The sequence below is a fragment of the Giraffa tippelskirchi genome, chromosome 8, assembly GCF_054371585.1.
Source record: "Giraffa tippelskirchi isolate mGirTip1 chromosome 8, T2T-mGirTip1v1.2.pri, whole genome shotgun sequence".
NCBI classification, from domain to species: domain Eukaryota; kingdom Metazoa; phylum Chordata; class Mammalia; order Artiodactyla; family Giraffidae; genus Giraffa; species Giraffa tippelskirchi.
The window spans coordinates 40,808,676-40,836,018 of record NC_137282.1 but is presented as its reverse complement, the minus strand read 5'-3'; the positions used below and the strand labels follow the sequence as shown (position 1 = coordinate 40,836,018).

General features: G+C 36.6%; 2 long non-coding RNA genes across 3 annotated transcripts; one reads left to right on the top strand and one right to left on the bottom strand.

Moving 5' to 3' along the window:
* Positions 1 to 6,818: 6,818 nt before the first annotated feature.
* Positions 6,819 to 9,560, bottom strand: LOC145518624 (uncharacterized). Its single transcript, XR_014063044.1, has 2 exons — positions 8,790 to 9,560; positions 6,819 to 7,640 (listed from the first exon to the last, which is right to left on the bottom strand). It is a non-coding gene; the product is annotated as an uncharacterized LOC145518624 (long non-coding RNA).
* Positions 9,561 to 9,584: 24 nt separating this feature from the next.
* On the top strand, positions 9,585 to 16,867 carry LOC145518623 (uncharacterized). Of its 2 annotated transcripts, XR_014063043.1 has the most exons (3): positions 9,585 to 9,691; positions 14,356 to 14,540; positions 16,222 to 16,867. It is a non-coding gene; the product is annotated as an uncharacterized LOC145518623 (long non-coding RNA). The 2 variants fall into 2 exon arrangements; XR_014063042.1 differs by lacking the exon at positions 16,222 to 16,867 and having other exon boundaries at positions 9,587 to 9,691; positions 14,356 to 15,273.
* The last annotated feature ends 10,476 nt before the right edge of the window (positions 16,868 to 27,343 follow it).

The following is a 27,343-nucleotide window of genomic DNA, read 5'->3' as shown; positions in this document are numbered from 1 at the left end:
TTTTGGGCTCCCAAATCACTGCAGATGGTGATTGCAGCCATGAAATTAAAAGAGTGTTACTCCTTCGAAGGAAAGTTATGACCAACCTAGATAGCATATTTAAAAGTAGAGACATTACTTTGCCAAAAAATGTCGGTCTAGTCAAGGCTATGGTTTTTCCAGTGATCATGTATGGATGTGAGAGTTAGATGGTGAAGAAAGCTGAGCCCCAAAGAACTGATGCTTTTGAACTGTGGTGTTGGAGAAGACTCTTGAGAGTCCTCTGGACTGCAAGAAGATCCAACCAGTCCATCCTAAAGGAGATCAGTCCTGGGTGTTCATTGGAAGGACTGATGTTGAAGCTGAAACTCCGGTACTTTGGCCACCTCATGCGAAGAGTTGACTCATTGGAAAAGACTCTAATGCTGGGAAGGATTGAGGGCGAGAGGGGAAAGGGACGACAGAGGATGAGATGGCTGGATGGCATAACCGACTCGATGGACATGGGTTTGGGTAAACTCCGGGAGTTGGTGATGGACAGGGAGGTCTGGCATGCTGCAGTTCATGGTGTCGCAAAGAGTCGGACACGACTGAGTGACTGAACTGAACTAATACATATATTCATAGCTTTATCTTCTGAAAAGATAAAGTACAATTGGCTTTAGTTTGAAAAAGAAATAGAGCTGAGAGGTTTATAAAATATCACCCACAAGAAAAATAGGTTATACAGCAGAATATTTAGGTAAGTTGTTTGTTTGTTTTTAATACTTTGCTTAATACACAAGGAAACTACAAGATAGGGTGGAGTAGAAAGAGGAAAGGTAGAATGCCTACATACGTCAGGGAAGTCAAATGAAAGATAAGAGGTTAAAAGTTTTCTGGTTCTTGGATATAGACAAAAGTGGCACAGCTTATCTACCTTGATCCTGGGGAACTGATGTAAAAACCTTAGGAAATCTAGTTGAAATAGTTTCCATGTAAGAATTTTCTTGGCATTCTTAGGAAGTTTTATGTCTGTTTTCTTGTTTTGTCTTTGTGAGTCTTATAGTCTGGGGAGGACTTCCCTTGTGGCTCAGATGGTAAAGACTCTGCCTGCAATGCAAGAGACCTAGGTTCGATCCCTAAGTTGGGAAGATCCCCTGGAGAAGGGAAAGGCTACTCACTCCAGTATCCTGGCCTAGAGAATTCCATGGACTGTATAGTTCATGGGGTCTCAAAGAGTCCTATACAACTGAGTGACTTTCACTCATATAGTCTGGGGAAAATTGGTTAGGAACTTTCACCCATGAGAATTAGGTTTTTAGTAGTCAGTGGATGTTACTGGCACAAAGGGATCCACTGACATTAAATCAAAAGCAAGGTCAGAACAGGCTGCTGTTCCATCAAGGAATAGGTTGAACCTTTCTGAGTCTCACTCAAGGACCAGACAGGATAGGAAGTGGTCATGATCTAGTCAGCAAGCCCTGCTTCCTGTCATCACAATGTTAAAAGTGAATGTTTGTGGTGTTTGTAGCACTGTCTTTGTGAAATGTGAGCCATTGTATAAAGAACATATTGTTTATATATAAACTGCATGTTATACAAACCCTATGATTGGTAATAACAACAACAGCAACAACAAAACACACTTTTGGAGCAAATTAAGCCCTAACCTTGGTATTTTACAAGGAGACTTGAAGGTTATGTTTACTTAAACATTATCTGATAACACTTGCTGGAATTTCTCAGTTCATCCTTATTCAACACAGGCTGCAATCCATTGTAAACAGTACTAAACTTGTATTTCTCAGGCTTTAATTTTTAGATACATCTATAATGGTGAGTAAAATGTATGAAAATATTCAAAATATTTTTAAAATGACTCATGGTTCTGGAATTTTTAGGGATTCTGATTTCATGTTTCTGAATCTCAAAAATTAACCCTCTCAGCAAATGGGAAATGAGTAGATTACAACGTGTGGAGTTCTAAATTGTGATTGACTCTGTTACTGTACATTTACCTTTGCACTTGAGAAAACTCCAACAAAATCTAAAATCAAGCAGAGATTTAATAATTTCAGTTCTATAATTGCTGTATTTCTGGTACTATCTATAAGTAACAATGTTATACTCATTCTTTTTTCAAGATGCTGTAGAATTTTGCTCTTGTAAATCTAATGAAAATGCCATCACAGCTGGCGCAGGGTAACTTGATTCCTCTTAGTCTCTCCTTCCTCTGTTTGACACTTACCTCTTACCTCTTATGCTGTCTTTTTAAGTGGACACTCTATTATTTTAGTCCTCTTTTAAAATGCAAGTAATCTCTCTAACTTTTAACAAATGATTATTTCCCTCATTTCTGTCTTTCAAGTCTCACAAAACATCTTATGGCCCACAATAATTTGGAACAATAAAAAAACGGAATTCTAGTTTAATTAGGCTGATACCATACAAACCCACTACAAATAAATATCAGGTTGGTATTCACACATACTACTTTTAACCAGATTTAATATATATTACAAGTAAATGTATTCACAAAATTAAATTTTCATCAATGAAATATCTATTCTTATACCTGAGAACACAGCAATCATTTCCAAATTGGATGGGAAGTATTTTTACCAGTCTTGAGTTTTTTCCTCTTCAAGCTGTGGAATTCCTTCTTTAATATCCTGTAACTTAATACTGAGATCCATGGTTAACTAATCTTAAACTATTATGCATGTGATAAGAAACAGAGGAGAACAAATATTATGTAGAGATTATTTCAAACTAAGTTTTTTAAAATTCTTACACCTATTAAAATCCTCAATTCCAAATTGGATCACACTGTTATAGCTACTTGTAAATCTGTTCAGTGAGCTCATTTTAATAAACTCAACCTAATCCAGCTAATGTCCTTTCCACGGTGATCCTCAGTTTGAAATTGCATCCCTGTGTGTTTCTAAGTTTCTGCTGTTATCATTTGCTATGTATCGCATCTTACGGGTCATACTTTGTCACACACACACTAACTTATTTTTAACCGGAGTCTAATGATAGATACAGACAATAGAAAGTGGAAGAATACAATAAACCAAATAATATATGCACTAAAATGTTCCCATCTTTATCCTTGCAACCTGTGAATATGTCACCTGTTATGGCAAAAGGGACTTTGCAAATTATGACTAAGTTAAGAAACACGATGAAACTTTATCCTGGGTTATCTGGGTGAATCTAAGAGTAAGAGAGAAGGGCCAGAATCAGATAAGAAGAGCTGGTGATGATGAAAATGGAGTAAAAGTTTGGAAGATGCCACACTGCTGTCTCTGAAATGGAGAAAGAATTCCCAAGCCAAGGAATATGAGAGCCCTCTAGAAGGTGGGCTTCCCTGTAAACTCAACTGGTAAAGAATCTGCCTGCAATGCAGAAGATCCCAGTTTGATTCCTGGGCCAGAAAGATCCCCTGGAGAAGGGATAGTCTATCCACTCTAGTATTCTTTGTCTTTCCTAGTTGGTAAAAATCCATCTGCAATGTGAGAGACTTGGGTTCAATCTCTGGGTTGGAAAGATCCCCTGGTGGGGGCATAGCAACCCACTCCAGTATTCTTGCTTGGAGAATCCCCATAGACAGAGGAGCTTGGCAGGCTAGATCTATGGAGTCACTAAGAATTGGACTCAACTGAGCAACTAAGCACACACACACACACTAGAAGGTGGAAAAGATAAGGAAACAAATTCTCTCCTAGTACTCAGCAGAAGTACTGCCAAAATTGTTATAGTTTATTTATAAAAGCAATAGGAAACTAAGGGGATAAATCCTGAAGAAGGTCATCAGTGTCTAATAAAGCAATTATTTCAGAGGAAGCTATAGATTTTGAGGCAAGGGAAGATTAACCTCCCTATAGAAGGTGTGAAGAGATATTTCCACAGTTGAAGGAGGATCAGAACAATTTAGAAGCTTAAGTTCCATGGAATTTAACTATAGGTGCATCCTAATTTTCAAAATTCCACTCCTACAAAGTTGATTCCCTACTTCAAAATAATAGACCTTGAAAATTTTGGAATTTCTTTTGTGGTATAACTTGATCACTATCAGGATTAAATTTAGGGCTTTATTTCCAGAAATCTTAACCATGGAGCTGTAAGAGTTTAGGGTAGTCAAAGAAGCAAGAGCTTGGGCTTGGTAGTTAATATTATGAGTTCCTCTTTTAATCCCTAAATTCTCCAATATGTTTAAAAAAAAATAACCTTATTATACTGTTTATTTCAACAACATTTCTTATGGTAGCAAATAATTTGTTACCTAATACCTTTTGTTTCTAAATTCTTGATTACAGGTGATATTTTAAGTCATTGTTTTGTCACTTTCCATGTTTTACCACATAATATGATGTATGAACACTGTCTTTACCATTGGAAACACTGTTATTAGTATCTGTAATCATATAAGATCACTGTGGATAAACTGTACACAATTCAAATTATCCATTTTAGGGTTCTGTTCCACTAGAAACATTTACTGTACTAAATTTTATACCTGAAAACAAGAGAAGCAGAACTTACTAAAGAATATGTATAGAAGCATTTGTTAGAGGCATCATTGAAAGTGAAGTCACTCAGTCGTGTCTGACTCTCTGTGACCCCATGGACTGTAGCCTGCCAGGCTCCTCCATCTATGGGGTTTTCCAGGCAAGAATACTGAAGTGGGTTGCCATTTTCCTTCTCCAGGGCATCTTCCCGACCCACAGATTGAACTCCGATCTCCTGCATTGCATGCAGACTCTTTGCCATTTGAGCTACCAGGTAATCCCTGAGGCATCATTGGGAATCATTAAAAAATCTAGGTGAGGCTGATTTTTTTTTCCATCTGCAGTTAGACTCTGAAATCAGTAGGACCATCAGCAAAGAAATATAGGCACAAATTAGGGGAAGCAAGGAAAAACTTGAACCAGTGAGGATGTGCTGGAACCCACAAGGATAGCCTAAAACCCTCCTTAGTCTCTCAATACCTGGACTTCACCTAGATAGAGATATGCCACAGGAAAAGATAATGCCCTTTATCATGAAGCAAAACATACACCTGGCCCAGTAGTTGGATGATCTTAAGAAATCCATCAGGAGGTAGAGGAGCCTAGTTGCTGCCTCACATCAACAGCAGAAGAGACCATTATGTGACCAGCTGTAATCTCTCATGCCCCACACTGAATTTTTGAGATTAAAAGAGAAACATATCTACTGTTTTGCCTCCATCTTCAACATCTCAAGCTATTTCTGTTCCTTTCCCTACAGTGAAGATAACTCTGGGAAATGTAATTGATTGAATACAAGTCCTGCAGTAGCATCCAGAATGTTGGAAACCATATAATGCTACTACAGCCTATTCACTGTAGATTGGAATCAGAGTTGAAGTAGTGTCCAGGCGACCACTAATTCTACTTGAATTTGAGCCTTTAATTGCAGGGAGTTTGGGGGTTCTGCTATAAAGCTCCGGATGTTGGAGAAGAGCACTAGTGGGTGGATAGTGGGGTGGTGGCTAATAACCTATCATGATTACAAAGTTAACAACTCATGTAACTACATGATTGGCACATCTAACAGTTCAACAAATACTTGTTGGATGAAGGATGATTGAACATTCTAGTAATTCTGATGTTTAGTAGAATAAGGGTCTTTATTCTTCATTACATCTTGGAATTACTTTTTATAACTTTCTCCTTTCAAACACCTAATGCACTATTTCTAATATGCTTGATATTGAATTTAAGTTTTTCTATCTTATTATGGTGAATGTACATCTCATATTCTCCAGATCACAAACTCAATGATAATTATTTGAATGTATTCATTTACTCAATAAGTATTTCAAATAGTTTAAAATATCAGAGATATGATGTGAGGAATCTGGAAATATACAGTGTTTTAATTTGAATATATACATGAACTAAACTAATCTTAGTATTTGATTCATTCATTTTATGCTCCTTTTTGTTTATAAAATTATTTTGTACAATTTTAAAAATCAGTATTTGTTATATATGAAAATAATTTTTCATTCACAAACTAAATTTTATATTTTAAAACTTAAAATGTATAATTTTGCCATTTTAGATATACAAATTTTATGTTTATAACCTCACAAAATATTTACATAATAATGTTTCCTCTGTTCACATGAATGACCCAATTCAGTGCTTCCATAATTTAACATTTTTTAATAGTAGCCTTAATATTGTTTTTCTATAAATTCTGAGTTTGATATTTATACCCTGTAAAGTCAAAAAATATAAAATTTTCTCAGGAGGAAACTAAAGTCAATTTGACCCTTAAATCTCATTTTATTCCTAAAACTCTAGAGATTCTAGTTCATTATTTCTTCAATTCTAATACTAATAGTATTTTCCTGAGTATATAAAATCTCCATTAATACATAAACTTGATTTGCATTTTTATAATATATTTCAGCCTTGGCCAGTCTACCATTAATATATGCAGTAAATTGAAATGACAGAGATTTTAAAATTGCAATCCATTATGCTATTTGTAGTGATACTCCTTAGGTCTTTTTAATAGGTTATATTTTAAATACTTCAGGTTTTTAGATAAAAGCAGTTTGATCACTAGTATTTTCAGGCAATTTAAAAAAAGTGTGTTGGATGAAGGCTTTGCCTGGAAAGCCTTCTGGGAAACCCAATGAAGTATGTACTTCAAAGTGAGTAAAGTTATGGTTGATGGATTTGGTGATTGTCCTAATAATGTATTTCACCTTTCTACATTCAATGATAATGGTGTAGAATAGAAAGTATTGACAACTTAGTATGTCCCAGGCAATTTCTAATGACTTTATGTAGTAGCATGTTGACTCATTTTTAATCTTTTGTACTTTCATGACAGTATGCCATTCATTCGCTCATGGAATACTGGCTACATGGTGCTGAATAATCTTCTAGGCTGGATAGCCCCTATTTAGGGTTATTCATTCTCTAGAAGGCAGTGATATTGCAAGCATTACTGACCAGGGTTCTTGAACTCCTTAATCAACAGCAATTGACAAGAGGTCAGACAAGAAATCAGGCAAGGTTTTTATAGGACTTGTGCTACAGCACAAGGGAGTAGAAACAAGGAACAGTTTCCCTTACTCCTATGGGAGTGAGTATGCTTGTTTCTTATTGAGGGTGAGGGTAGAGGTGGGTTCAGAGATTGGGTTGCGGGGGTGGCTTATGGTTGGCTTACCCAACCTCTTATCGATGCTGTGTGCAAGGTATATGTGTAGTGCTTTGCTTTTGTCCCCAACACCCTATTTTTGCTGTTTTGTTTTATTTTTTTGTCATTTTGTACCTTCTTCATAATTTAGGCTGAGATGAGGTTTCCATCCTTGGGTCCAGGGAAGATCCCCTGGAAAAGAATATGGCAACCCACTCCAGTATTTCTTGCCTGGAGAATTCCATGGACAGAGGAGCCTGTCAGGCCACAGTCCGTGGGGTTGCAGAGAGTTGGACATGACTGAGTACACATGCTCACAAACACATACCTAATCCAATAGAATCAGTACCTTTAGAAGAAGTGAGAGATGACAGGAATAAATATGCACAGAGAAAAGGCCACGTGAGGTGAGTGAGGTAGTAATCTGAGCCAGAGAGGCCTCAGGAGAAACCAAGCCTTCCACCAACTCGATACAGGTTTTTGAGCCAACAGATCTATGAGAAAACAAATTTATTTTGTTAGGCCGCTCAGTTTGTGATTTTTGTTATGTTAGTCCTAGCTAATTTAATAGCTCAACATTCCTGTTCCAACTCTGGGACACTTTGACGGCTCTTCTAGCTTCAAAGCTCCCACAGGGTTAGTTGGGGCTTTGTTGTGACTACTTTGATGTCTAAAGCCTCATTTTCTTTAAAGGAAACTTAGCTTCCTTTCCTATAGTCTCCTCAGCCCCACAGTGCTTGATACCAAAGCATTCCCTATTCCACCTTCTACATGCTAATACCCACCTCACTGTATGCTGATGAGAACTTCACCTACAACAATCAGGCTTTATATGTATCCCTTCCTGGTTTATGTATCTCAAAGTTTTAGTAATAAAAATGCTACAACTTGCCAGTATAAATTATTGGTAACTTAAAAAAATCTTAAAGTACTGATAGCTGTGGGGGAAAATTGACCTAATAGGAATTGGAGAAGCAATTCTACATCATCTATGTTTTGCTTTGAAATAGGTACACAACAACCACTCAACTAAACTGTTGATTATTTGGTATTATATTTCTGAAATAAAATTTGAAATATATATGCATAATGTACTTTTGTATATTTTTGAAATATATACATATACAAAATTGTGATATATAATTTTGATACATTTGATATGCTTTCTGAATACATATAGACACAATTTAAATATAATTGCACATTTTCCCAAGATCACTGATTTTTAAATGCGTATTGACAATTTAAAAATGTGTTTATTGTACAACTGTATTGAATAGTAAATATTGGGAATAGTCCCCAAGTTCAATTAGAAGAAACTGGAACAGATTATATAACAAATTTTATAAGATATCATATAACCATGAAAGTCATTTAAAAAATAATGCTGAATGGCATAGTAAAATGTTTAATCTATATTGAATATGTAGAATAATAATATTATGAATAAAATGCATACAACTTGTAAATACATATCAATGAAAAAGGTGTATAAGTATACATTAGTGTGAATGTATATGTATACATATTAGCAGCAATTAACATTGAGTGGAGGATTAACAAGCAATTATTCCTATGTGTTTTCTAAATTTTTCCAAATAATGAATATATAAAAAAGGAATAGATCACACAAAAAGAAATACCTGTACAGAAATTCAAGAAGTCTCTTTACAGAAAGCAATGTCAAAGATGCATTTGAACACCCAATCTCTAATAACACTCTTCTGTTTGGCTGAGAGCTTTCTCCAGGGAGACCTTTGCATACTGCACTCTCTTTTGTTTCTTCTTCTCTTACTATATATATTTTTTAAAAAATTTTCTAACTGTAGAAAATGCTTGGCCATTGAATGCATTCCTTAAAGTCATATCTTTGATTATCTTCTCTCAGGGTTCACAGACTGTGAGAGAGAGTATATTTTTCCCATATCTGTGGCCTCATAGGACTCTAAACATAGCTCTGCAGCCTTTCCTACTTTTGTGACAAAAATTTCTGTCCATTTCATTCCTAGCCATATCATTCACTATGTTTCTACCACCAAGCAATGGCCTATTAGCTTTCTACCATTCCAGTTCTTCACTTGTGATATCACATCATAGAAAGTCACTGAAATCATTGAAAAGTGAAAGTGAAGGTCGCTCGGTTGTGTCCGACTCTGCAATCCCATGAACTATACAGTTCATGGAAATCTTCAGGCCACAATACTGAAGTGGATAGCCTTTCCCTTCTCCAGGGGAATCTTCCTGACCCAGGGATCGAACCCAGGTCTCCCGCATTGGAGGCGGATTCTTCACCAGATGAGCCACAAGGGAAGCCCATTGAAATGTCTTGACAAACGCAGGTGGAAATACAAATTAGGTGATTATGTGAATGTGAAACTCAAAGCTCCATTAAAGGAATTGTATGTTCATATTCTGGAATCTATGGTGCTATAGCAACTAATGGGGTGAGGTTCATAAAATTCTCTAAAACAGGCTGGACCTATTTGCCATGGAAAATCTCCAGATGCTCATATCTAAGAGAACAGCACTGCAAACTTGATAGTTGGCATGTGTTACTAAGTATATCATGTTTTTGTTTTTGTTTTTCCTGTCTAGAATTAGGTATACCTTTGAAATGATATACTGGCCATCTTTATTCAGGTTATACTGAGGTTAGAATAAACTGTGTGAAACTATGTAGAATGTTTCAATGTAAAGTAAAATCTTATCTGTAGTGTGACTAATGTCACATGATCAATTTTTTTTCAAATTGACATTATATATCTGTATAACTGAATATCTTATTGTGATTATATATACTCTTTATCTCTCCTCTACATTGACTCTCTCTAGTTAATTGAAAATAGAAAAAAAATTTATTTCTTGACAAAGAATATCATCATGTTAAAACAAGTTATAGTTTTTGACTTAACCAATTTAAGGAAATGCTATTTTATTGTTTTCAAAGGAAGTCAGTTCTTTGACTCATCAAAATTTAGCATATCAAAATGTCATTGCATAAATTATATGTAAATCAAGTTATCTGAAATTACCAATGAACTACTTTCCACTATATTATCTCAAGAAACTCATACATAACACTTTCAAAAAATGGAATACACAAAACTCCTAGACTGCATACTAATTCTGAAAAATGCTGGTGAAATGAAAGTTTTTCTATACTGTGAACTAATCATTCTTGCACAGCCCAATATCTGCTGCCTCTCTCTTCTTACTTTATCAGATCCATTATATTTTTTATACTCAAAATAATTCATGGACAATTATTTTCCATATCCAGTGGCATAAAAAAATAAGATCTTCCAAGGTTTCAGTACAGTTCAGTCACTCAGTCATGTCTGACTCTTTGCGACCCCATGGACCTCAGCACACCAGGCCTCCCTGTCCATCACCAACTCCCAGAGTTCACTCAAGCTCAAGTCCATTGAGTCAGTGATTCCATCCAACCATCTCATTCTCTGTTGTCCCCTGCTCCTCCTGCCCTAAATCTTTCCCAGCAACAGGGTCTTTTCAAATGAGTCAGCTCATCCCATCAGGTGGCCAAAGTATTGGAGTTTCAGCTTCAGCATCAGTCTTTCCAATGAACACTCAGAACTGATCTCCCTTAGGATGAACTGGTTGGATCTCCTTGCAGTCCAAGGGACTCTCAAGAGTCCTCTCCAACACCACAGTTCAAAAGCATCTATTCTTCGGCACTCAGCTTTCTTCACAGTCCAACTCTCACATCCATACATGACTACTGGAAAAACCACAACCTTGACTAGATGGACCTATATTGGCAAAGTAATGTCTCTACTTTTTAATATGCTGCCTAGGTTGGTCATAACTTTCCTTCCAAGGAGTAAGCGTCTTTTAATTTCATGGCTGCAATCATCATCTGCAGTGATTTTGGAGCCCCCCAAAAGTAAATAAGCCACTGTTTCCACAGTTTCCCCATCTATTTGCCATGAAGTGATGGGACCAGATGCCATGATCTTAGTTTTCTGAATGTTGAACTATAAGCAAACTTTTTCACTCTCTTCTTTCACTTTCATCAAGAGGCTCTTTAATTCTTCTTCACTTTCTTCCATAAAGGTAGTGTCATCTGCATATCTGAGGTTTTTTTTATTTCTCCCATAAATCTTGATTCCAGCTTGTGTTTCATCCAGCCCAGCGTTCCTCATGATGGACTTTGCCTATAATTAAATAAGCAGGGTGACAATATACAGCCTTGACGTACTCCTTTTCCTTTTTGGAAACAGTCTGTTTTTCCATGTCCAGTTCTTACTGTTGCTTCCTGATCTGCATACAGGTTTCTCAAGAGACATGTCAGGTGGTCTAGTATTCCCATCTCTTTCAGAATTTTCCACAGTTTATTGTGATCTACACAATCAAAGGCTTTGTAAAAGTCAGTAAAGCAGAAACAGATGTTTTTCTGGAACTCTCTTGCTTTTTCAATGATCCAGTGGATGTTGGCAATTTGATCACTGGTTCATCCGCCTTTTCTAAAACCAGCTTGACAGTTTGGAAGTTCACAGTTCATGTATTATTGAAGACTGACTTGGAGAATTTTGAGCATTACTTTACTAGTGTGTGAGATAAGTGCAATTGTGTGGTAGTTTGGGCATTCTTTGGCATTGCCTTTCTTAGGGATTGGAAGGAAAACTGACCTTTTCCAGTCCTGTGGCCACTGCTGAGTTTGCCAAATTTGCTGGCATATTGAGTGCAGCACATTCACAGCATCATCTTTTAGTATTTGAAATAGCTCAACTGGAATTCCATCATCTCCACTAACTTTGTTCGTAGTGATGATTCCTATGGCCCACTTGACTTCACATTCCAAGATGTCTGGCTCTAGGTGAGTGATCACACCATTGGGATTATCTGGGTCATGAAGATCTTTTTTGTACAGTTCTTCTGTGTATTCTTGCCACTTTTTCTTAATATCTTCTGCTTCTGTTAGGTCCATACCATTTCTGTCCTTTATTGAGCCCATCTTTGCATGAAATGTTTCCTTGTTATCTCTAATTTTCTTGAAGATATCTCTAATCTTTTCCATTGTATTGTTTTCCTCTATTTCTTTGCACTGATCACTGAGGAAGGCTTTCTTATCTCTCCTTGTTATTCTTTGGAACTCTGATTTCAGATGGGTATATCTTTCCTTTTCTCCTTTGCTTTTTGTTTCTCTTCTTTACACAGCGATTTGTAAGGCCTCATCAGACAGCCATTTTGCTTTTTTGCATTTCTTTTTCTTGGGGATGGTCTTGATCCCTGTCTCCTGTACGACGTCACGAATCTCTGTTCACAGTTCATCATCACTCTCTCTATCAGATCTAGTTCCTTAAATCTATTTCTTACGTCCACTGTATAATTGGAAGGGATTTTATTTAGATCATACTTGAATGGTCTAGTGGTTTTACCTACTTTCTTCAATTTAAGTCTGAATTTGGCAATAAGGGTTCATGATCTGAGTCAGCAGTCAGCTCCTGGTCTTGTTTTTGCTGACTGTATAGAGCTTCTCCATCTTTGGCTGCAAAGAATATAATCAGTCTGATTTTGGTATTGAGCACCTAGTGATGTCCATGTGTAGAGTCTTCTCTTGTGTTGTTGAAAGAGGGTGTTTGCTATGATGGCGAGTGGCGGCTGTGGGGCGCTGGATCAGCGAGCGGTTGAGAGGAGATACCCCTGTCAAAGGTCAGAGAAACCCCAATAAGATGGTAGTTGCTGAGACACGGCATCAGAGGGCAGACAGACTGAAACCACAACCACAGAAAACTAACCAATCTAATCACATGGACCATAGCCTTGTCTAACTCAGTGAAACTAAGCCATGCCGTGTAGGGCCACCCAAGACTGTGGGTCATGTTGGAGTGTTCTGACAATATGTGGTCCACTGGAGAAGGGAATGGCAAACCACTTCAAGTATTCCTGCCTTGAGAACCCCATGAACAGTATGAAAAGGCAGAAAGATAGGACACTAAAAGTTTAACTCCCCAGGTCGATAGGTGCCCAATATGCTACTGGAGATCAGTGAAGAATAACTCCAGAACGAATGAAGAGACAGAGCCGAAGCAAAAACAACACCTAGTTGTGGACGTGACTGGTGATAGAAGCAAGGTTCGATGCTGTAAAGAGCAATATTGCATAAGTACCTGGAATGTTAGGTCCATGAATCAAGGCAAATTAGAAGTGGTTAAACAGTGAGATGGCAAGAGTGAACGCTGACAGTTTAGGAATCAGCGACCTAAAATGGACTGGAATGGGTGATTTTAACTCAGATGACCATTATATCTACTACTGTGGGCAAGAATCCCTTAGAAGAAATGGAGTAGCCATCATAGTCAACAAAAGAGTCTGAAATGCAGTACTTGGATGCAATTTCCAAAACGACAGAATGATCTCTGTTCGTTTCAAAGGAAAACCATTCAATATCACTGTAATTCAAGTCTATTCCCTGGCCAGTAATGCTGAAAAAGCTGATGTTGAATGGTTCTATGAAGACCTAAAAGACCTTCTAGAACTAACACCCCCAAAAGATGTCCTTTTCATTATAGGGGACTGGAATGGACAAGGAGGAAGTCAAGAAACACCTGGAGGAACAGACAAATTTGGCCTTGGAGTACAGAATGAAGCAGGGCAAAGGCTAATAGAGTTTTCCCAAGAGAATGCACTGGCCATGGCAAACACCCTCTTCCAAGTTTTAATGCATACTTTAAAAAAGAAAATTATTGGAGTATATTTGCTTTAAAATATTGTGCTTCTGCTGTACAGCAAAGTGAATAACTTATGTGTGTGTGTGTGTGTGTGTGTATCCTCTCTTTTTTGGATTTTCTTCCTATTTAGGTCACCACAGTGTGTTGAGTAGAGTTCCCTCCACTATACAGTACATTCTCATTAGTACAAACAATAAATTCTGTAGAGACTGTGGAGATAAATGAACTCTCCCACTCTGTTGTTTGGAATGTAAATTCATGTTAATTTTATCAAAAGAAAATTCGAACAAGTGCACATTACATGTTATGGACACAATTTGAGTAGTAATTACTTCTCTATGCAACAGTTGTAACATTTTCTCTTAGGAATATCTAGAAATAGATGGAGAAAATTTAAATATATAGCAATTTGAAAAACCTTTTGGGGAACTAAATTAAACATTTATTTTTTTAATAACTATATTTTGTTGTATTAACATATTGGTACATTAATATTTTATTATAAACTGTACTTCAGAATAGTCCTGAATATTCAATGGAAGGACTGGTGCTTTAGCTGAAACTCCAATACTTTGGCCACCTGATGCAAAGAGCTGACTCATTGGAAAAAATTCTGATGCTGGGAAAATTGAAGGCTGAAGAGGGGATGGCAGAGGATGAGATGGTTGGATGGCATCACTGACGCGATGGACGTGAGTTTGAGTAAGTTTCGGGCGTTGGTGATGGACAGGGAAGCTTGGCATGCTGCAGTCTGTGGGGTTGCAAAGAGATGGACATGAGTGAGCAACTGAATTGGACTGATACTTTAGGAATTCATTAATAATTGGGCAAAGAAAATATTACTGAAGTCACCCTAAATCATTTGCAGCCACATTTTTAAACATTGCTGTTTTGATGAAAATAGATCATCATTTAACTCCGTACAAAAAATAAGCTTAAAATAGATTAAAGACCTAAATGTAAGACCAGAGACTATAAAACTCCTAGAGGAAAACATATGCAGAATACTCCCTGACAGAAATTACAGAAAAATCTTTTTTTGTTCCATCTCCCAGAATAATGGCAATAAAAACAAAAATAAACAAATGGGACCTACTCATACTCAAAAACTTTTGCACAGCAAAGGAAATGATAAACAGAATCAAAAGACAACCCACAGATTGGGAGAAAATATTTGCAAATGGTGTGACCAATAAGGGATTAATCTCCAAAATTTACAAATAGCTCATGACATTTAACAGCATCAAACCAAACAGCCCACTTGAAAAATGAGAAGACCTAAGAAGATATTCCCCTAAAGAAGACATACAGATAGCCAATAGGCACATGGAAAGATGTTCAACATTGCTAATTATTAGAGAAAGTCAAATCAAACCTATAATGAGATATCACCTCACATCAGTCAGAATGGCTGTCGTCAAAAAAAAAAGAAAAATCCACAAGCAGTTAAAGCTGGAAAGGGTGTGGAGAAAAGGGAATCTTCCTACACTGTTAGTGGGAATGTAAATTAGTGCAGCCACCATTGAAAGCAGCATGGACGGTCCTCCCAAAACATTACATATAGAGCTACCATATGACCCTACAATCCCATTCTTGGACATATGTTCAGAGAAAAACATGATCCAAAAGGATACATACAGCCCAGTGTTCATTGCATCACTGTTTACAATAGCCAAGAAAGAGACTCACAGACTTAGAACGCAAACTTCTGGTGACCAGTGGGAAGGGATAGTTACAGAGTTTGGGATGGTCATGTACACACTGCTATATTTAAAATGGATAACCGACAAGGACATATTGCATAGCACATGGAATTCTGCTCAATGTTATGTGGCAGCCCGGACTGGGGCAGGGCGGGTTGGTTGAAGGAGAAATGGATACCTGTATATGTATGGCTGAGTTGCTTTGCTGTTCAGCTAAAACTATCACAACATTTTAAATTGGTTATACCCCAATACAAAAGAAACATTTCAAAAAAAAATGTTGGAGTTTTGGGAAATCATCTAGTGGTGGGGACCTCACCAAAATTAAATTTTCCCAAGATGTTTGACAACAATGAACAAGCAATAGTTTATAAAATGCAAGAACTGTGTCAACACGGATAATTCATTTTTTAAATAGGAATTCTCCCATGTTCAAAGTAGGATTATTCATACACAGATACTGTGATGATATATCTTACCAAGATCAGGAATAATATGGTGTGCATACTTTGTTGGTATTCATGGTATATGAAGAATCAAGTAGTGGAAGTGAGTCCAGTAATGAGTAATGAGGGTGGATGTGTAAAGAAGGAAAATATTGTACTATGAATTTTATTCTTGTAAGCATGATTGGTGTTCTAAAATGCATTTTTACCCTTGTTTATTGGTTTCCATTTCAGAAAATGAAATTTTGTTACTGCATTCACTTCTTGTATCTTTTTTTGACAAGTGGAAGATGTAACTTGGAGGCAAGTGCCTTGGATAAACTCCCACAGAGAATAGATTACAGGTTGCCACCTCCTTGATGCTAATATTCCAAGACTCCAAGAAAAACACCCCTGGAATGCAAAACTGGCAAGAAATTCATTTATCTTTTTGAAAAATTGTACACATCTCAAAGATACAGAGGAATAACATACAAACACATTTTTAAAAGGAAAAATGCTAAAAGAAAGGCTTAGTTTACTCTCTGTTTGGCATCAGAAAAATCTAAAATTTATTATTTTTAGATTTGTGTTTACCTATGTGTTTTCTCCTATTATTGTTCATATCTGTTGGTAACATTTGACTTTTCCATTATCTCTACCTCTAGTTCAACCTTTCTCTTAGTAGCTGCAGAGAAATCCAGCTGTCTAAATATCTAGCAAGTCCTTATCAAAATAAAAAGCAAAGCAGTTATCAGAATAACAATGGGATGGATTTTTTTAGAATCAGTGTTTGTCTTGGAGAATTACCTTTAAATATATCATGCTATTAATGAATTATTAAGGCAGATTCTTGATTAACAACATGATAAAATTAATTACACAAATTGTTATTTCTTTATTGCTTTACTCTTGAGCTTGATTATTAATTTTAAAATATTTCTATTTTATTTTAAAAATAACTATTTAATATTACTTATTTTATATATTTATATGTTTATATTTAGAATAATAATAAATATTTATTTAACAAATAAATAAAATAAAATATTTAAATTTTAAAATTGGAAGAATTTACCTTCCAATATTAACTGAATAATATTAGACCTGTCTTTTGCACCCTCTGTCTGTAAATGCCGGATTTCTATTAATCAAAAGCTTTCTTTTTCTATATCTTTCTGTCTTTTCTGTGAGTTTTTCTTGTAAAGCCAGTAAATTTTTCTTGTTTTCATCAATCACATAAGCAACATTACATTTACACACTAATCTAGGTGCTTTGGTAATTATTTTGTCTTCCCAGATAATTTTTCCTGGATGTGAAAGAAAACGATGTCCATGGCTGTTAGCAGGTTTTGCAGTCTTATTAGGAGGCACTCATTGAAGTGTTCAGATTGAAATTATAGTGTTTAATCTACATAGCTCTAATTGTTTTAACTCATTAAAACAAATACAAACAGTGGGCCATTTTTCACATAGGTTAAAATCAATAGCTTTATTATGATAAGTTAATTATGTCTCCATGAATAATAGGCATTCACCTGTGTTTATCTGTCTATATTTTACCAGCAAGAATTTACCTTCCAATATTAACTGAATAATATTAGACCTGTCTTTTGTAACCTCTGTCTGTAAATGCTGGATTTCTGTCTATAAATTAAAAGCTTACCTTTTCTACATCTTTCTGTCTTTTCTGAGGTGGCCTCATATTGTCGGTACCCAGCTGTTCCCTTCTGTATGTATTATTGGAAGTACAGGAAGAAAAGTAGTATAGAAGGTTAAATGTAAATTTGGTCCTTTAAGTCATTGAAACAACTCTCACTATGAATAGGACATTAGAATAAAATATAAGAATAGTATAGCAAGGTAAAATATTGGTAGTAAGTTCTTTAGAAGACCTCCTTACAATTGAGTTCAGTACCAGTTCAATTGAGTTCAGTATCAGTGAGTCTGGAAAACCTACATTTCTGGTGTTGTGTGGAAGCCACAATTTAGTTCTCCTGAGGTGTTGGCTCACATAGGAAACATGAATCCCACTAGGTATTCATTTCACATTAATAGCTTTCGGAATGATAAGTAACACTTGAAAGGATCCCTCTCAGCATGGGGACAGTCTATCTTTCCTCTAGAACACTTTTATGTAGATGAAATCTCCCAAGAGAAATGACAGACTTCTCTATGTTGATCCTCCAGGTCCTTACGAATTTAGTTTCCAGGGAAGGAGGAAGCCTTTTAAAATATTGGAAACAATTATGGGGAATTCAGTTAAATCAGGCCCAGGGCAGCATCTCAGACCCAGTCTGTAGATGTGTCAAACCTAAAATCAAAGGGAAAAGTATATTCTTGCTTGCAGGAATTCTGTACTTTTTACCAAAGCTAGTATAATAGTAAAGCTCCAGATCATTTTAATCCAATAGATTGTGGAAGGTTAGCCAATGAATTGTTGAATTGTTTTGTTGGGTTTTGGTTTCTTTAGAGTTTGGTTCATCCATTCTATTTATCCAAAGGCCTGAGGATAAAGAAATGTAATAACCAATAGGTACCCACAAACATTTATGTAACTTCTACATGGCAGGGAAAACAAAATTAATTCCTCTCTGATTCAATATGCTCTGATACCTTGAAGTAGGAATTTTGTGTATTATGAGAGGTAGTACTACTGTTTGATAATCAACTTTTGAGAAGGAAAAGATAATAGGCAATTCAGACATCATACATAATATAATTAGACCAAATCTCTTACCTTCCAAGGGTGTGGATTCTATAAAACCCAATTGCCACCAGGTTTCTTGTAAAGTTGATGAGGAATCTTCTGCAGGTATCTTGGAACTGGCATATAAAGAACTCTGACAAAAGCATTCCTCTTGAATAATTTCATCTTTTTGGTAGATGCTTCCCAGGTGGCACAGTGGTAAAGAATCCTCTTGCCAGTGAAGGAAACACGAGATCTGGGTTCAATCCCTGGGTTGGGAAAATCCTTTGACATAGAAAATGGCAACCAACTCTAGTATTCTTGCCTGGAAAACTCCATGGATAGAGGAGCCTGGTGGGCTACAGTCCATGGGGTCTCAAAAAAGTCAGACAAGACTGAGCGACTGAGCACACGCAGAGTCTAGTTACTCTGGCTTCGTTGGTGACACAGCAATTTTAACAAAGCAGATAAAGACTGATATAGGAATTGCTTCATAAGATAATTCCCATTACTCACTGAGTTCCTTTTATTTTTCTAAATTCAGGTAATTCCCTTGCGGAAACTTTTTAAAATGAATGAAAACTTTCCTTTCCTTTTTTTTTTTTTTTTTGGTCAGGCACAACTCAGATTTTTATTCCTAGAGAAATTTTGAGAAGTTTATGATGATAATCATGATGCAAAAAATCATCAAATTCCAATATATCTGAATGATTTAATTTCAATAAGACTTTCTTTCATTTGTACTTTTGAGTTTAACTTCTGCCTCCAGCACTTTCATAAAACTATTCTATGCCATTCAGAATTGTTTCTTCATACACTGAGGGTTTGTTGCAGAGAATTACACAAGATATTAGGATTTATTGGAATTCAAAAATCACTTTTGAGTTGATGGCAACACTGTATTAGCTCTCTACATTTCCAATTCCAGCTAGTTAGGACTACTTGAATTTTTAAATTTTTATTTTATTTTGGAGTATAGTTTTTAGCAAAAATGTTGCATTAGTTTCAAGTGTACAGCAAAGTGATTCAGTTATACATGTATCTATTTTTTGAAAATTTCTTATTAAAAATGGGGCTTCTGAGTTTGGAGTCTGTCATGTTTTAACTGTGTTTGTTTGTTTGTTTTCTTCTAACTTTGTCAGGAAAATCACTGCCTTAAAAATTTTTGCTGTTCTGCCTTTATTAAGCTCTACAATGGATTACTAATATCTAAGCAGGAAATTGGTTGTAAAGCCTCTACAAATCGACCATGAATTTTCCAAGTGACATTTTAGTTCTCATCAAAATCAAGAATTCCCTACTTTTCCAAACGTCCCCTGCTGCGTTAGACCAAACATGCATACACATGCACTTACGTGTGTTATTCTCTCTCACACTAGCATCATATAATCACATGTGTATTTGGAACAGGAATATCAGACATTCTAGTCAGGGTCTAATATCCTCTATTATCCCTGTGATGATCATCATCTCCTATTTCCACAAGATCTGATTTTTTAAGTAAGAGTTAGGAAATTTGGGGAATGTTTCCCAAGTAAATATCATAAGTAGAAAACAGCACTCATTCATAAATAGCTTGATAGTGCATTGAATGCTAGATCCTGTGCACCTGTAAGGTAGCTGTCAGGTAACCCAAGATAGCTCAGTAACCCATGGTAACTCAAAAGTGTGGTTCCCGTCTATCTTCTTGGAGGTGTTCAGACACTCCATGCACCAATACTTGCAGAAAAATGGAGAAATGTGTTATTTATCTCTAGTCTGCTAACAAGTTTTAAGTTAAAATTTCACTAGCAGCACTTTTATTTTCATAACAAAACAAGTGGAAAGGCTTCTCAAAATCTAGAATCTCTAAAGCAGAGAGAGAGACTATAGCCCATTTCAGTGGTTCAAAATCTCTTTAGCTTCTAGGAAGTAACCCAGACAACTAGAGTATTGCCATATAACTGATCCATTGTGGTTTTCTGACGTTCACTGAAGCTGGGACCCACTCTCTATAATACCCTACTTGTCCCTAAATTGTTTATTTGGGGTTTGTTTGCATACTTGCTGGCTTTTAGAAACCTCTAGTGTAGAATAGCTGTCTTGTAGATTGTAGCATTTGTTGGCTTTAGCTGACAACAGATGCCCTAAATACTTTACTTCATTCCAGCAGTACTGTAGTTTGTCTACTGACATCCTTTGCCCCTGTGAAGCAAGGATAGTTAGCCAAATTCAAGTATCAGTTTTGCATTGCTGTTTAGTTTCCAAGGGTACCAACAAATCATCTACATTGTGAATAATTCATAAATCTCTCAGGTGGGACAACTTTCCTCAAGTTTTCCTGTAAATAACAAGAGAAAATAAGTAAACTGAAATTCTGAAAACTCCTTTACCATAAATTCTGGACTCATTTATAAGCAAACACCAACAAAGCTTTAATAGTCATTCACAAGAGGAATAACGGGATAAAAGCAGAATGTAGATCAACTATAGAGAAAAGTTTTGTAGAAGATGGTACAAAAATAAAAATAGTTGCAGAGTTAGGAACTAAAGTACAGTTATTGAAACAGCAATTTATTTGCTTCATCAAAATCTTATACATAACCTTGATAGAGGGGTGACTACCTTGATCAAATTTACCTTCCTCTTTACTGAACACATGGAAGTATTGAGTGACTTCCCGTTTTACCTATCCCTATTTTTCTAATTCTTGTGTAACTGTTTTACTTCTGATTGAGTGCTGACAAAGGATGTGGTTTTACACTTGGCCTTGGCTTATTGTTTTGTTAGCTATATTTGTTTTACATGTCAAATTAAACCAGTATCATTATCTTCAGAGCCCAAACTGATACATTTATTTGTTGCCATTAAGGGTATTTTTCCAACATACTGTGAGACTGCCACTGCCTTACCCCCTTTTCTTTCAGAAAGGACAAAATAGTCAGATAAAATGCCTTTTGTTCCCCCAGGGAGCTCCATAATTATTCCATCTGGCATACAGAATACTGAGGCTTAATTTGCCTAGCCGTTGTCTTCCAAATTAGTTTACAGGTGATTGGGAGGGGAAACTACCTACCTCAGTTAAAAGAATATATTTGTGTGAAAAATACTGAATAAAAAGTAAAGAAAAAAGTGAAAAACTGACTAAAAACATCAACAACTGATACTGATGTATCATCAGATCAAAACTAAGACATTTGTATGAAATAAATAGTGTTGGTATGTACTAGGAATGGCAAGGAATAAAATAGCATAAAGGAAATATATCGAAACATATTTCACCAGTCACTGCCTCAGAGATTTCCTTCAATCCATCAATGTTAAGCCATTTGCTAGTTATTCCCTAGATGAGGATTTTGCCCTTCTGGGATTTCGTGAATCCCTGTTGCTGCCATTTCTGTGTTGCTTGAAGTCTCTTTCTCCAATCCATCTTCCATTGTCTCGGCCTCTTGCAGTAATGATATACAGTGTTTCTCCCCTAGCTCCCTTCAGAGGATGTGCAGAGAAAGGGTTATATTGAGAATAAATAGTTCAAACTCAGAAGCAGACACTGTATTTTTAAAATTATTTTATTTCTTCTTATCTCTATGTTGTCCCTAAACTAAGTAGCTGCTGCTAAGATTTAAGTAATAGTCTACCTTTGCCATTCTACTCTCTTTTTCTTCATGCGAGCTTGAATAGTTGACAAGAGAACATAGGAAAGAAGAAAAAATAAATGAGTAATAACAGCAGGTGGATAGCAGGTGAATTACATAGGAGGCCTGGGTAGCTTTGCACTGGCATCAGCTCCACTGGCAGTCTGAATAAGAAGGGCTGATTTTCCTCCTTTTGAGATAAAAACATAGAATTTAAGGCTCCCCCCCGCCCCCCGCCGTGTCGATATTTCCACCTAGTATTTCTGTTTGCCTTCTCCAAGTGCCAAGCGCAATGACTGGTGAAATTATTGACTTCATGTAGGGACACAGCCTCCTAATCAAGTTCTCAGTTATCCTCTAATCAAATCTCTGTGATTCCTGCTTCCTAGCCACATGGTATGTGGATGATAAAGGTTAAATCCAGGCTAATACGTGAAGAGATCCCAGTTAGGTCATGAGATTCACAAATTGGGTCCTGAGAAATAGTGGTTCATTACCAGCTAAAGATATTGTGCACCTGTCTCTTTTTGCATGGAAATGCACATGTGAAGGGGCCATGGATCTGAAAGATCATTGTCTCCCTCTTCACAGGAGTTGATTTTGAGGAATGGAGGGACTAAGGGATGCAGGAGGATGAAAGAAGAAGGGAACAGTAGAGAAAAAAGGGTTCTGTGAACAACAAAGTAACATAAATGATCACATTTCCCCTTAATTTTTTCTCTTAGTATTTTCTTCTGGCTATTTTTTAACTTTCCTCTTAAGATGATACTCACCCCACAAATAACAACCATTTACTTGTGACTGGTTATCTATAAATACCTTATTTATCCAAATCTGAGACACCATCTTCTGGCTTACTGCAAGATTGGATTCATATATGTAAACCTGTTTCAAATATGATGGAGACATATAAGTCACTTATGAAAAAGACCTGCAGAATATATTCCTATCTTACCATATTTTTATACCATCAAAAAAAAAAAAAAAACTAGCAGTGATCTTTACAAGATGCAAGAACTTGCATTACCAATGCTTATGCCACCATAAAATCTTGAACTTGGAGAGGATGTTTTGTCTGGTTCTATACTAACGGGCCTCCTGGTGGCTCAGATGGTAAAGAATCTGCCTACAATGTGGGACACCCAGATTCAATCCCTGGGTTGAGAAGATCCCCTGGAGAAGGAAATGGCAACCCACTCCAGTATTCTTGCCTGGAAAATCCCATGGTCAGAGGAGCCTGGCAGGCTACAGTCCATGGAGTCTCAAAGAGTCGGACATGACTGAGCCACTTCACTTTATACCCTGTAAGGAATTCTATGGAAAAAGGTAGATCTGATATTCGGAGACAACTTGGCATATTGGTCACAAAATGTTCTATCTGTTGGGTTGGACAAAAATGTTCATTAAATAAGAGGTTAAAGAAAAATCCAAATTAACTTTTTGACCAAAATGATATTTCTTCTCCAAATGCCCTCTCTCATATTTTTATGACTATATTTTAATTTTTTATTATTTATATATTAATATGTGTGTGATGTTGTCAGAGCCCTCTCCCATTGCAAAGCAGTCTGCATTTGTCATTTATGTCTTAGAACATTTTACCAAATGTTATTTGCAGAATATGAACCACAAACTCAAATCTTTCAATTGGGTATTTGATCAGTTACTCGATTTTTTTATCCCTTCTTTTAAGAAGGATGACACCATTCTAGGAGGAGAGAACTGTCTGTCTTGTTCAGAAATTCATTCCAGACCTTCAAACTGTGATTATCATGGAATAGCACCAAATAAACAAGAATAGGTTAGATAATACACATAAAATCAATTGTTTCTAAATATTTTGAAACAACTGGAAAAGACTCCATATAAACTAACACCTGCAGACAGTGACTGAAGCCATGAAATCAGAAGATGATTGCTTCTTGGCAAGAAAGTGATGACAAACCTAGACAGTGTGTTGGAAAGCAGAGACATTACTCTGCCAACATAGGTCCATATAGTCAGGGTATGGTCTTCCCAGTGGTCACATACAGTTGTATGAGCTGGGCTGTATAGAAGGCAGAACACCAAAGAATTGATGCCTTAACACTGTGGTGCTGGAAAAGACTCCTTAAAGTCCCTTGGACAGCAAGGAGATCAAACCTGTCAATCTTAAGGGAGATCAACCCTGAATATATCCTGGAAGGACTGATGCTGAAGCTGAAGCTCCAGTGTTTTGTTCATCTGATGCGAACAGACGACTCATTGGGAAAGTCCCTGATGCTGGGAAAGACTGAGGGCAGAAGGAGAAGAGTTTTCAGAGAATGAGATGGCTGGGTGGCATCACCGATGCGATGAACATGAACTTGGGCAAACTCTGGGAGATGGTGAGGGACAGAGAGGCCTGGCATGTTGCAGTCCATGAGGTTGCAGAGTCAGACACAAATGGGCGACTTAACAACAACAAAAAACACCTACATGTTTTATCCATCTAACCACTTCAAGTATTTGGGGAATGTACTGCATTAGAAATTATAAATAATTATTCTTCCATTAGTACTTCCCCAGTGGCTCAAACAATAATGAATCTGCAATGCAGGATACCTGGGTTTGATCCCTGGATTGGGAGGATTCTATGGGAAGAAACTCAGTGGTTTTGCATGCTCCCACATGTGAAATAAGACTGTAAGTGGAAATATAGATGAAAGAAACCATAAAAAGTTATGTAATAACTGTAAAGGAAAATTGTCAGAATATTAATTCATACACATTAGAAAATGATACTTAGAGGATACTTAGTGCATTTTTCCATCAAGCTGAAAAATTGATCTATTTCAGCATAAAGACAACATAGGCTTAAATATAGTTTTAGCCAATAGATCATTTTGCACAACATTAAGCCTGCAAACACTTTCAAGAATTCTTAATGCTGCAGTACTTTTAAACAACTGTGATGCAGTTAATTTCTACTGTGCATATAGGCAACCAACAACCATAGAAGCAAAATTCAGGGAGTTACAGACCAAATACAGAAAGTGTTAACAAAGTAAGTTAGAATTGAAAGAAACTGGGGTAAAGGAAAATCATTCTGGTTTGCACGTAAATACGTAAAGACTGAACTGTGAATCCACAGCACAAATTCATTGTTTCCAAACGGAATTAGAGATAAAAAAAACTTATACAACACACATATACCAGTCTATTTCAAGATCCCAAGAGTTATACTAACCCAGCGTTATATCTGTAGATAAACTTAATTTGAAATTTGGCAGTTTGGTGATTCTATGATTCCATGACCAATTTTGGAGCTTACTGTACTATGTTAATTACTGTTGTTGTTGTTTAGTCATTAAGTCATGTCTGACTCTTTGTGATCCCATGGACTATAGCACGCTAGGCTCCTCTGTCCAAGGGATATCCCAGGCAAGAATATTGGATAGGGTTGTCATTTCCTTCTCCAGGGGATCTTCCCAACCCAGGTGTTGAACCCATTTCTCCTGCATTGGCGGGAGGTTTCTTTACTGCTGAGCAACCTAAGAAGCCCCAAGCATAATGGAGTGTGTAGCCAGTCTCTTCTCCCACAGATCTTCCTGACCCAGGGATCGAACCCTGGTCTCCCACATTGCAGGCATATTCTTTACCATCTTAGACACCAGGGAAGTCCATGTTAATTACTACCTTGATGCAAACTTATATTTCTTTAAGCCTGCATTTTTCATGTTTAGTTGTACCTCATTTTTTTATGTTCAAGATAATAGGGACTGAGTTTCTCGCATGTGCTTCAATTTGGGTAATTCCATTATGTATTATTGCTGTAGCACATTCCCATCAGTGTAGCACTTGTCTTTCAGGATTATGCTGCCCTACGGTCTATATGATTCCAAGGGTGTCCCAGGTGGTGCTAGTGGTAAAAAAAACTCACCTGCCAATGCAGGAGACATGAGACCTTTCATTCTGTCCCTGGCTCGGGAAGATGACCTGATGAAGGGAATGGCAACCCAATCCAGTATTCTTGCCTGGAGAATCCCATGGACATAGGAGTCTGGCAGGTTATAGTCCCTGGGGTCACAAAGAGTCGGACACAACTGAAGTGACTTAGCATGCATCTGATGATCCATATAGTCTACCTGCACTTTTGAATCTTCATCTGATGTAATTCTTGCCAAACTGCTTTGTTTTTATTTTCCTTAATTAGGTTTCACTTTCTTTAAATGATCAAAAATATATTTTCAGATATTTTAGAATGAATGCTACAGGTTTTAGAAGTTTACTACTTAAAAGAATGTGAATTCACTGTTTCAGTAGTCTCTACTTTTTCCCACTACATAAATTTTTGAATATATATATATGTATAATAATGATAATTCTGAACAAATTAAGGATTCTTTGTGCCTTTTTGAAGTGGGTGGTTTCTCATGACAAAGCCTAATGGGAAACGGTTCAAATTGTGGAAAGCTGCTTCTCTGGTATGTTTTGTTATGGGGCACGTAGGATCATTTGCCTGGTTCTATCTTTTTGGTCACTTCCTCTAAACAAATTGGATTTCCTAGAGGAGCTTGGCCTGTATGCAGCTGATAAGTAGAGCAGCAGGCTATGCTTGCATTTGGTATTCCTCCTACAACTTTGACTTCATTCTTTTCATCCAATTTTCTGGTTGTTATGGTTTGCACTGATGATTTTCCTCTTCTGCCTCTTCTTTCCCTTTCACTCAAATACAATTTCTTGTCCCTTTCAGTGCTTGTAATAATAAGGTGCTTTGTCAAGCAATGCTAATATGCTGTCTCTAGTCATACTCCTTGGAATGACTCATCCCACAGAAAGGCATTTTGCCTTGCTTGCCTCCCAAAATATAGATAAACAACTACAAATCTTTGGGAACCCAGGTTAGAATTTAGCATAACATGCAATGCAAAATAAAGCCACATTAATTCCATTAAGGTTTTTTAAATTTCTGCCTTAGTGACCTGAAGTTGTATTTGAGGTTAGAAAAATCATAAGAGATTTACAGATCCATAGACTGTATTAATTAGGCTGGAAGCACAGGAGGAGGCACTGTGTGACTGAAAGGCACAGAAATAACAGAATCTCTGAATAA